The sequence below is a fragment of the Dipodomys merriami genome, unplaced genomic scaffold (genome assembly GCF_024711535.1).
Source record: "Dipodomys merriami isolate MVZ:Mamm:240054 unplaced genomic scaffold, mDipMer1.0.p SCAF_1750, whole genome shotgun sequence".
Classification (NCBI taxonomy): domain Eukaryota; kingdom Metazoa; phylum Chordata; class Mammalia; order Rodentia; family Heteromyidae; genus Dipodomys; species Dipodomys merriami.
In genome coordinates this window covers 40,001-48,738 of record NW_027203105.1, presented here as the reverse complement: position 1 = coordinate 48,738, position 8,738 = coordinate 40,001, and the positions used below count along the sequence as shown (strand labels likewise).

At 38.5% G+C, this 8,738-nt stretch overlaps 1 protein-coding gene across 3 annotated transcripts in view; it reads left to right on the top strand.

The window, feature by feature from the left end:
• Window positions 1–299: 299 nt before the first annotated feature.
• The window catches only part of LOC138829700 (endogenous retrovirus group K member 18 Env polyprotein-like), a 48,425-nt gene continuing 39,986 nt past the window's right edge, over window positions 300–8,738 (top strand). For 2 of the 3 annotated variants that reach the window (XM_070026176.1, XM_070026175.1), the window contains exons 1-2: window positions 300–481; window positions 1,785–1,877. The gene's annotated coding sequence lies outside the window, so the exon portion shown is untranslated. The remainder of the gene's footprint in view (window positions 482–1,784; window positions 1,878–8,738) is intronic. The other variant, XR_011372693.1, reaches the window with a different exon arrangement.

The window sequence follows — 8,738 nt, the reverse complement described above, 5'->3', positions numbered from 1 at the left end:
CAAGTGGCATGCTATGTAATTTCATCTATATTTCTTGAAGTGAAATAGGTTCAGTTGAAATCTGTTGAAATGTGAAGATTGGTGGATTCTGCCACAATGAATTATGCTTCAGTTATGGAAGCTGTTACTAGGAGAACCTGGGGGAAGATCTGTGGGATCTTGTCTGTATTAATTTACTAATGTTTCTGCCTGTGACTCTGTGAAAGTGTAAAAAGATTTAGACAAATAATGTATACTAAAAAAGCTGACCTCAATCACGTTTTTCCCTTGGGCTTTCTGATAAAGATGATCGTTGAGTCTCCAGTGATAACTGAAGATGGAAACTGGGAGTCAGTGGAGAATTCTGAGTCTGTGAAGAGTAATGAATCTGTTGACCAACATGCCAATCAAGAAAGTTAATGGAAGCTGTAGTGCCCAGTTGAAAAGACCAGATGTTGGGTCTTCCAGGGACCCTGAGACTTCAGAAGTTCTCCCTTTTCAGGTATTACAGACAGCCACTGACTAGAATCTCTTTTTTTTTTTTTTTTGTGGGTCATGGGGCTTTGAGCTCTGGGCTTGGGCGCTGTCCCTGTGCTCTTCAGCTTAAGGTGAGCACTCTACCACTTGAAACACAGCACCACTTTCGGTTTTTCTAATGGTTTATTGGAGATAAGAGTCTCATGGACTTTCCTGCCTGGGCTGGCTTTGAACTCTGATCTTCAGATCTCAGATACTCAGCCTCCTGAGTAGCTAGGAAAACAGGTGTGAGCCTCTGGTGCCCAGCTAGAATCTCTATAAAATATTGGGATTTAAAAATATTGGGGTTAACCTGGTACCCCTGGCTCAGACCTGTAATCCTAGCTCCTGAGGATGCTTAGGTCCAGATGAAATGCAGATTCAATTTCCAACTAAATTCCAGCAAAATGCTACACTAGAGGTATGGCTCAAGTGGTAGAATGCCAGTCATGAGCAAGCAAAACAAACGTGTGAGGCCCTGGTACAAGGAAAAAGAAGTTGGGGTTAACAGACTCAAGCTCAATGCTAATTTAGGATTGAAATTCTTTACTTGTTTTTACAACCATAAATAATAGTTTTTCAGTTCTATAAATGCCATCAGCAGTGATTACCTTTGCTGCATGGTGCCTACATGATGAAAACATGCAAGTGTCTGTCAGTCAAGCAGTGCATTAAGCAAATATTATTTGGTTCCCCATACTTTGGCTAATAATTAGATAACTTACGTATATTATACTTTTTCATACTTTCTTGTGTCTTCCCTCCCCCGCTCATTTACTGGGACAGTAGGAAACTTTCCAAAGATATATCCCAAGCCAGATGGGGATATTGGAGCAGCTGGGGCAACTCATTGCTCTCCTCAGGCTCAGCTACAGTAGCCATTGTGTGTAAGATCATCAGTCATTTCATTACTGTGTGTGTTTATATTGTTACAAGGGACTTTGTTAATAAATCTCCTTCTACATTTGTTCAAGGGATTTAATTGTTTGAAGACAAGTGATCATGAGATAGATGATAGACATCGCAAGTAGAATTGGTAGCATTTTCTTATTAGAATGAAGTCTAGGAATTGCTATAAATGTCTGTTCTTTAGTGATGATGTATCAGAGTTTTTGTATAAAAAATGTTATACTAAGGAGATATTTCCAAGGACTAATAACCCTAATTGTTAAAAATAAACTGTCTTATAGCTATCATGATTTTAGATGCATGGACTTTGATATTACATTTTTGAAATTTAGGTTGTTTAGTTTGGTAATAAAGAGCAACACATTTTGATTTTTCTCTAGGACAAGATACTTCAAATATCATTGAAAAGGCAGAGACTTCCCTTGGGATCCCTAGTCCCATTGAGATTTCAGCCGAAGTCAAACATGCTGGAGGTCTGTATATGGAAACATTAAGTCCTAGGATACTTTGGATTCAGTAGCTAGCTTGTGCATTTTTGATACTAAGGACATGGGGATATTCTACAGGTGTGGTGTGTTGTCTTGTGAATCCAGCTGCCAGTTAGAGATCTGTGTCTTATAACTGCTCATATCCCTCTACTCTGCATCTGAAGTAATTTCAAGGACTGCTACATATTAAAATGATATTGTTATATATGTTGAATATAAGAATTGCTTAGCACTTTGTTTGGCAACCAAGGCTAGGTGAATTTAAATCTGTCACGACCAAAAAGTATTTTTGTTCATTTAGGGCTATTTTTTGCCTTTTGTTTTTTGTTTGTTTGATTGTTTTTCTGCCTTTTGTTTTCTGATAACTGGGAATTGAGCCCAGGATGTTGCACTAGCTAGGCAAGTGTTTTGCCATTGAGCTGAGGTACATTCTAGACTTTTTTTCTATTTTTTTTTTTGCATTTTCTTTATCTACTGAGGGGCGTCTGAGTTGGTTCCATATCTTAGCTATGGTAAATAATGCTGCAGTAAACATAGTTGTGCTGGTAGCTTTAGGATGGTCTTGTTTGTGATCATTTGAGTATATGCCCAAAAATAGGATTGCTGGGTCATAGGGGAGCTCTATGTAGTCTTTTGAGGAACCTCTATACTACTTTCCAAAGTGGTTGAACAAGTTTACACTCCCACTAACAATGCAGTAGGGTTCTGCACATATCCCCTCCAGCATCTGTTGTTATTAGAGTTCTTTATTCTAGCCATTCTAACTGGGGTGAGGTAGTATCTCAATGTTGTTTTGATTTGCCTTTTTTTTCATGGCTACGGTGGTTGAGCATTTCTTCATGTGTCTATTGGCCATTCTTATTTCCTCTTCAGAGAAGTTTCTCTTTAAGTCTTTAGCCCACTTATTTATTGGGCAGTTGTTTCTTTGAGGATTTGTTGTTGGAGGATTTGATTTTTTGAGTTCCAGGTATGTTTTAGATATGAGACCCTTATCTGTTGTATGGCTAGTGAAATACTTCTCCCAATCGGTGGGCTTTCTATTGATCTTGCTAACTATGTCCTTTGCCATGCAAGAAGCTCTGCAATTTCATGCAATCCTATTTGTCCAATCTTTCTTTGCTTTGTTGTGTTTCTGGGTCTCTTTTAAAAAAAATTTGGCCTGTGCCAAGGTTTATTCTTGAAAGTTTGTAATGATCAAAAGGAAACCTGCACTTCTAATCCATATGGAAAAGTTTTGAAGACCAGTCTGTTTTCTTCATCTCTCATAGCCCTTATTGTTTCTCATTTAAGACTCTTTACTCATCTCTATCATTTTTTCTCTAGAAGCAGATTTATTCTACCTGTCTTTCTCCATCTTCAGAGTTATATTGCGTCTTGGCATACACCTATCAGATACTAATAGGTTCCACTATCACTACTTGTGAATACCTAAGAGAGAACTGGATTGACCTACTTTCAGGTCCATAGTGCATGGGTCAGTAGAATGGAGAGATAACTTCATCGGACATGGCAAATTACTCCATATATGAGGCACTGTTCTTAATGATGCTTGCATAAGTGAGGCTACTTTGTCTGTGACTAACACACTATGTGTTTAAAAATGAGTTTATTTTTCTCCCTGAAGAACTCTACAAATAGAGTACTGCATGTTATTTTGGTGAATGTAGGGTCCTGGTATCTTCACTTTTATTTGTTAGGTTCTTTATAATTTTGTAATTGTTGTCAGATCATGCTGTGAGTGCAGGTATGGTATTCTCAAACAGATAAGCTCAAATTCAGGAGTTACAGAGACAGGAAGTTTCATTTCTCCTCATACTCCCAGCAGCTAGAATGGTTTAATGTCTAACTCTGATGCTTTGAGATGTTGGAAGATTAAAGTGTTGGCATTTTCAGAAATTTTTGTCAGGAATTGCTTTTAGTGGGCAAGGAAAACAGGAGTTAGAAGTATGTTTGGATAGTAAACAGCAGTGATTTTATAAGACTTGAAGGATATTTGTCATTCAGAGCCAGCCATATTTTAGAAGGGGAATAAAAATTATGGAGAACCCTGGGAAGAGTGGCTAGTATTAATGTATTAAAAAGTTAGAGAGTTAATGGATCATGAATATGAAAATCTAAGGAAAGGTGATAGGGAGAATACACCTTTTTTATACCTTTGAAGACTAGCATGGAGAACAGAATTTAGGTTGTGTTTACTTGTGTCTCATGAGTAGAGAACTCCCACTACTCAGTGGAAGTTTTATGGACTTAGATTTTAGTTGAATATTAAGTGTACCAGAATAGAATGGGTGGCTTTTTTATCCTAACGTCTTTCTCATCTTCTAAAATTTCTAAGCATTAATTTCACTGTGAAGGAAAGTATACTGGCGATGGTTTTTTTTTAGAAGTTTGAGATAAAACATACCAATGAAATCACTTGGTCATCTTTTTTGCAATTTTGTCATGTTCCTTTAAGGATGTTGTCTTCTGCTATCTGTGTGTGTGTGTGTGTGTGTGTGTGTGTGTGTGTGTGTGTGTGTGTGTGTGTGTGTGTTAGTGTTCCTGGAGCTTGAAGTCAGGGCCTGGGCGCTGTTCCTGACCTTTTTGCTCAAGGCTGAGTAGCTAGGATTATGGTTGTGAGCTACCAGTGCCCGGCCTCTTTCTTTTTTAATGTGTATGTTCTGGCACTGGAGCTTGAATTCTGTCTTCACAGTCTACCTTGTCTCCCTCCTCCACAGATGGCATTTGAACCCTGCCTCTGGTTTTTGCGGGATAAATAAATGGAGATGAAAGTCTCACAGACTCTTCTGCCCTGGTGGCTTTCCATTGTGATCTTTAGATCTCAGCCCAGAGTAGCTAGGACCATAGGCATGAGTCAACAGTCACCCTGTCCTGCTTTCCCAATTCAGATTGATACTTAAAAACTTTTTAACTGTTATTAAAAGATACTGGTTACAGTTATAGAAGTTGGGTAAAGAATACATTTCTTTTTTATCAGTCATGGACATGAACTCTGGGCCTGGACGCTGCCTCTCACCTCTAGAGCTCAAGGCTAGTTAGTGCTCTACTACTTGAGCCACAATGCCACTTCTAGTTTTCTGATGGTTTATTGGAGATAAGAGTCTCACAGACTTTGATGCCAGGGCTGGCTTTGAAGCACAATCCTCGGATCTCAGCTTCCTGAGTAGCTAGGATTACAGGTGTGAGCCACTGGTGCCTTGCTAAGAGTACATTTCTTTTTGGACAGTGTCACCATTTCCTTCTCTGTTAGGCTTGTTTAGAGGGAGTCTAGTGTGGCCTTCAATCTTTTTTTAATTTTTTATTTTTTATTGTGATTGATTACATAATTTCCCGAATTTCACAGTATTGTGGGATAGTGATGCTGTTAAAGTCACAAACACATTCTAACTTTCCTGGAGCAAATTGTCTATTATGGTCATAACATTTATGAGTTCTATGAACTTTGTGATAGTTATTTCTTCGACATTGGGTGGTATGTACATTTCTTTTGTTTTGCATAGCATCAGCTGTTCCCTCTTTCCCATTTGTTCCCTCCCTCACATAGCTGTCATTAAGTTGCTTAGTTCATTTTGGTCAATGTCCTGTGCAGATGATGGGTCCTGCTGTTGTATGTTTTCCCCTGATTCCCTCTAGTTCTGTGTCATCTTCCTGGTTCCCCTCTGGTGTACACATATATACCATACATGTGATCAGCAGCATGGAGTTATTTAGTAGTGGTTTGACGAGATGAAGTTCTTTGTTTCTTAAGTCTTGTTAATTTTGTTGTATCACCTAACATTTTGGATTTAACATCCACTTATCAGGGAGACCATATACCATTTGTCTCTTTGCTTTAGGCTTACCTCACTCAACATGCTTTCTTCTAGCTCCATCCATTTCCCTGCAAATGTCATTATTTTGTCATTTCTAATGGCTACATAATATTCCATTGTGTATAGATACCACAATTTTTGGATCCATTCATCTGTGGTGGGACATCTGAGTTGTTTCCATATCCTAGCTATTGTGAACAGTGCTGCAATAAACTGGAGGTGCATCTGTCTTGTATACTGGTTCCTGTTGTTCAGGATAGATGCCTGGAAGTGGTATGACTGGGTCATAATGGAGGTCAATATTTAGCTTTCTGAGGACCCTCCAGATTGCTTTCCAAAGTGGTTGCATAAGTGTACATTCCCACTAGCAGTGTAATAGGGTTCCTCTTTCTCCGCATCGCCTCTAGCATTTGTCATTGCCTGACTTGTGGATGTGGGACATTCTGACTGGGGTAAGGTGGTATCTCAGGGTTGTCATTATTTGCATTTCCTTCACAACCAGGGACGGTGAACATTCCCTCATGTGTTTCTTTGCCATTTTTATCTCTTCATCTGAGAAGTCTCTCTTTAGTTCACTTGCCCATTTAGTAATTGGTTTGTTAGGTTTGGGAGGGATTAGTTTCTTTTTTTTAATTTATTTTTTATTGTGAAAATACTGTACAGAGGGGTTACAATTACATGGGCAAGATAATGAGTACATTTCTTATCAAGCATTGTAGCCTTCTCCTTTGTTTCCCCTTCCCATCCCTTTCCATCCTCCCTCTGGCCCCCTCACCTAATCCTCCCTGCCACCCCCAAAGTTGTAAAGTTCATTTTTACATAACAAGTTGTACTTCTCATTGTTGCAATGGGCCCACCTGTATCCTCATTTAAACGACTTGTTTTTCCCCTTCCCCTGGGATTAGTTTCTTGAGTTCCCTGTATATACTGGATATTAACCCCTTGTTTGATATATTGCTGGTAAATATTTTTCCCAATTAGTTGGTTGTCTTTTTAGCTTGGTTGCGATAGCTTTAGCTGTGCAGAAGCTTTTTATTTGAATGTAGTTCCATTTGTCGAGTCACTCTCCCAATTTGTTGTGACTCTGGGACTCTGTTCAGGAAGTTTCTTCCTGTGCCTATAAGTTCAAGTGTCTCTCCTACTCTGTCCTGCAGTAGTTTCAGAGATTCAGGTTTAATGTTAAGATCTTTAATCCATTTTGAGTTGATGTTGGTGCATGGTGGTAGGCTGGGGTCCACTTTTAGTCTTCTGCATGTGGCCGCCCACTTTTCCCAACACCAGTAGTTGAAGAAGCTTTGTTTCTTCTATTGTATGTCTTTTAGCCTTCAGTCTTAAGGACTAGTTTATCTTTACTGCTGCGCCCTGATTCCTCTGAATTCACTCTTATTCCTCAGGTTTTCAGTGAAATCTGTTCACTTTGGTTGTTTAAAAAACCAGATGTTTCAGCATAGCTTGAGCTATGGGGATTGTGTTGCTTACTACTTATGCTACTTCTTCTCCCAACTGTGTGATGTTACCTAGTGTTTGAACAGTGCATTACTCAGATAAAGACAAATCAACACATCTGTAGATTCTTGGAACATTTTACTTATATAGCTGTATCCTCTGAAGTTTTTTGACTTTAAAGTAGTAGCTGCTTCAGCCTTCCTTGATGCCAGACTTTATCCCTGACTTACATTGCCTGTGAGTGTTCTGTTGTCTGTAGGTTCTCCTCTGTGTGTTGGGGTTTGGAACTTTTCTCTAGGCAGAAAGCCCAGCTGTGGGGCTGACTTTGTTTCTCTTTTCTCCTGGACCAAAGTGGGTTTTTTTTTGTCTTTTGTGTAGTATCTAAAAATAGTTCTTTCTTCTATTTTGTCTGGTTTTCTAGTTGCTGTATAGGAAGGCAAGTGTAGAACTTGAAAGCAAAAGTTCTCTCCATAATAGAGTGTTTGATATAATATAGTTAAATTACTTGGTGTACTAGTTGATCTAGTATAAGATTTTTAAAGGCAAACAGAACTAATTATTCTTGAAACATACTCATCTTTGTAATGTATATTGATTCCCATACTAAGAATCAGCATAGTCTTTTAGGACAAAGTTGAGCTATAATTTTCATACAGTAAAACTTTTTTCTGCAATATGACTTTGTGTTGAGAAATAATGGTTATGTTTATACTGTATAATCACAGTATATTGTGATGCACAGATACAGAATATTTTCTGTATTTGTATGGCTCACTGAGATATAAGAATATTTTCATTATCTGAGGGAGTTCCTTCATGCCAGTTTGTAGCCACACCTTTCTGTCTGTTCACAGCATTTGCCATCCATTGATCTGTTTCTGACTATAGTTTCCCCTTGTTTAGAAAAATGTTTACTATGTGCAGATCAATACTTTTTTTTTCTTTTGCCAGTCCTGGGGCTTGAATTCAGGACTTGAGTGTTGTCCCTGACCCTTTCTGTACTTAAGGCTAGCAGCACTATTTCCTAATTTTTTTGAGAAGTAATTTGGAAATAAGAATCTCATGGACTTTCCTGCCTGGGTGGCTTCGAATGTGATCTTCAGCTCTCAGTCTTCAGAGTAGCTGAGAAGCTAATATTGCAGGCACAAGTCAGCGGACCACCATTGCCTGGCTATTTTAACCTTTCTTTTTTTCTTTTGGCAATATGAAGTACCACTTGAGCCACATCCTTAATCCTTTCTTCTGCATGCCTCTATCTATCTACCTATCTATGTGTCTATCTATCTATCTATCTATCTATCTATCTATCTATCTATCTATCTATCTATCTATCTATCTATCTATCTATCTATCTATCTATCTATCTATCTATCTATCTATCTATCTAGAGGGAGTAGTTATTTATTTTGATCTATGTTCTCAGAGATGTCAGTTCAAAATGTCAGGGAGGGCATGGCAAAGCAGAATCAATCATACCATGGCAACTAGAAAGCAGAAATAGATAGTTTGTTTTTGGATCTGATCATCGGTTTTGCTTGTGCTGGCTTTGGACTACAATTCTGCCTCTACTTTGTAAGGAGCTGTGATG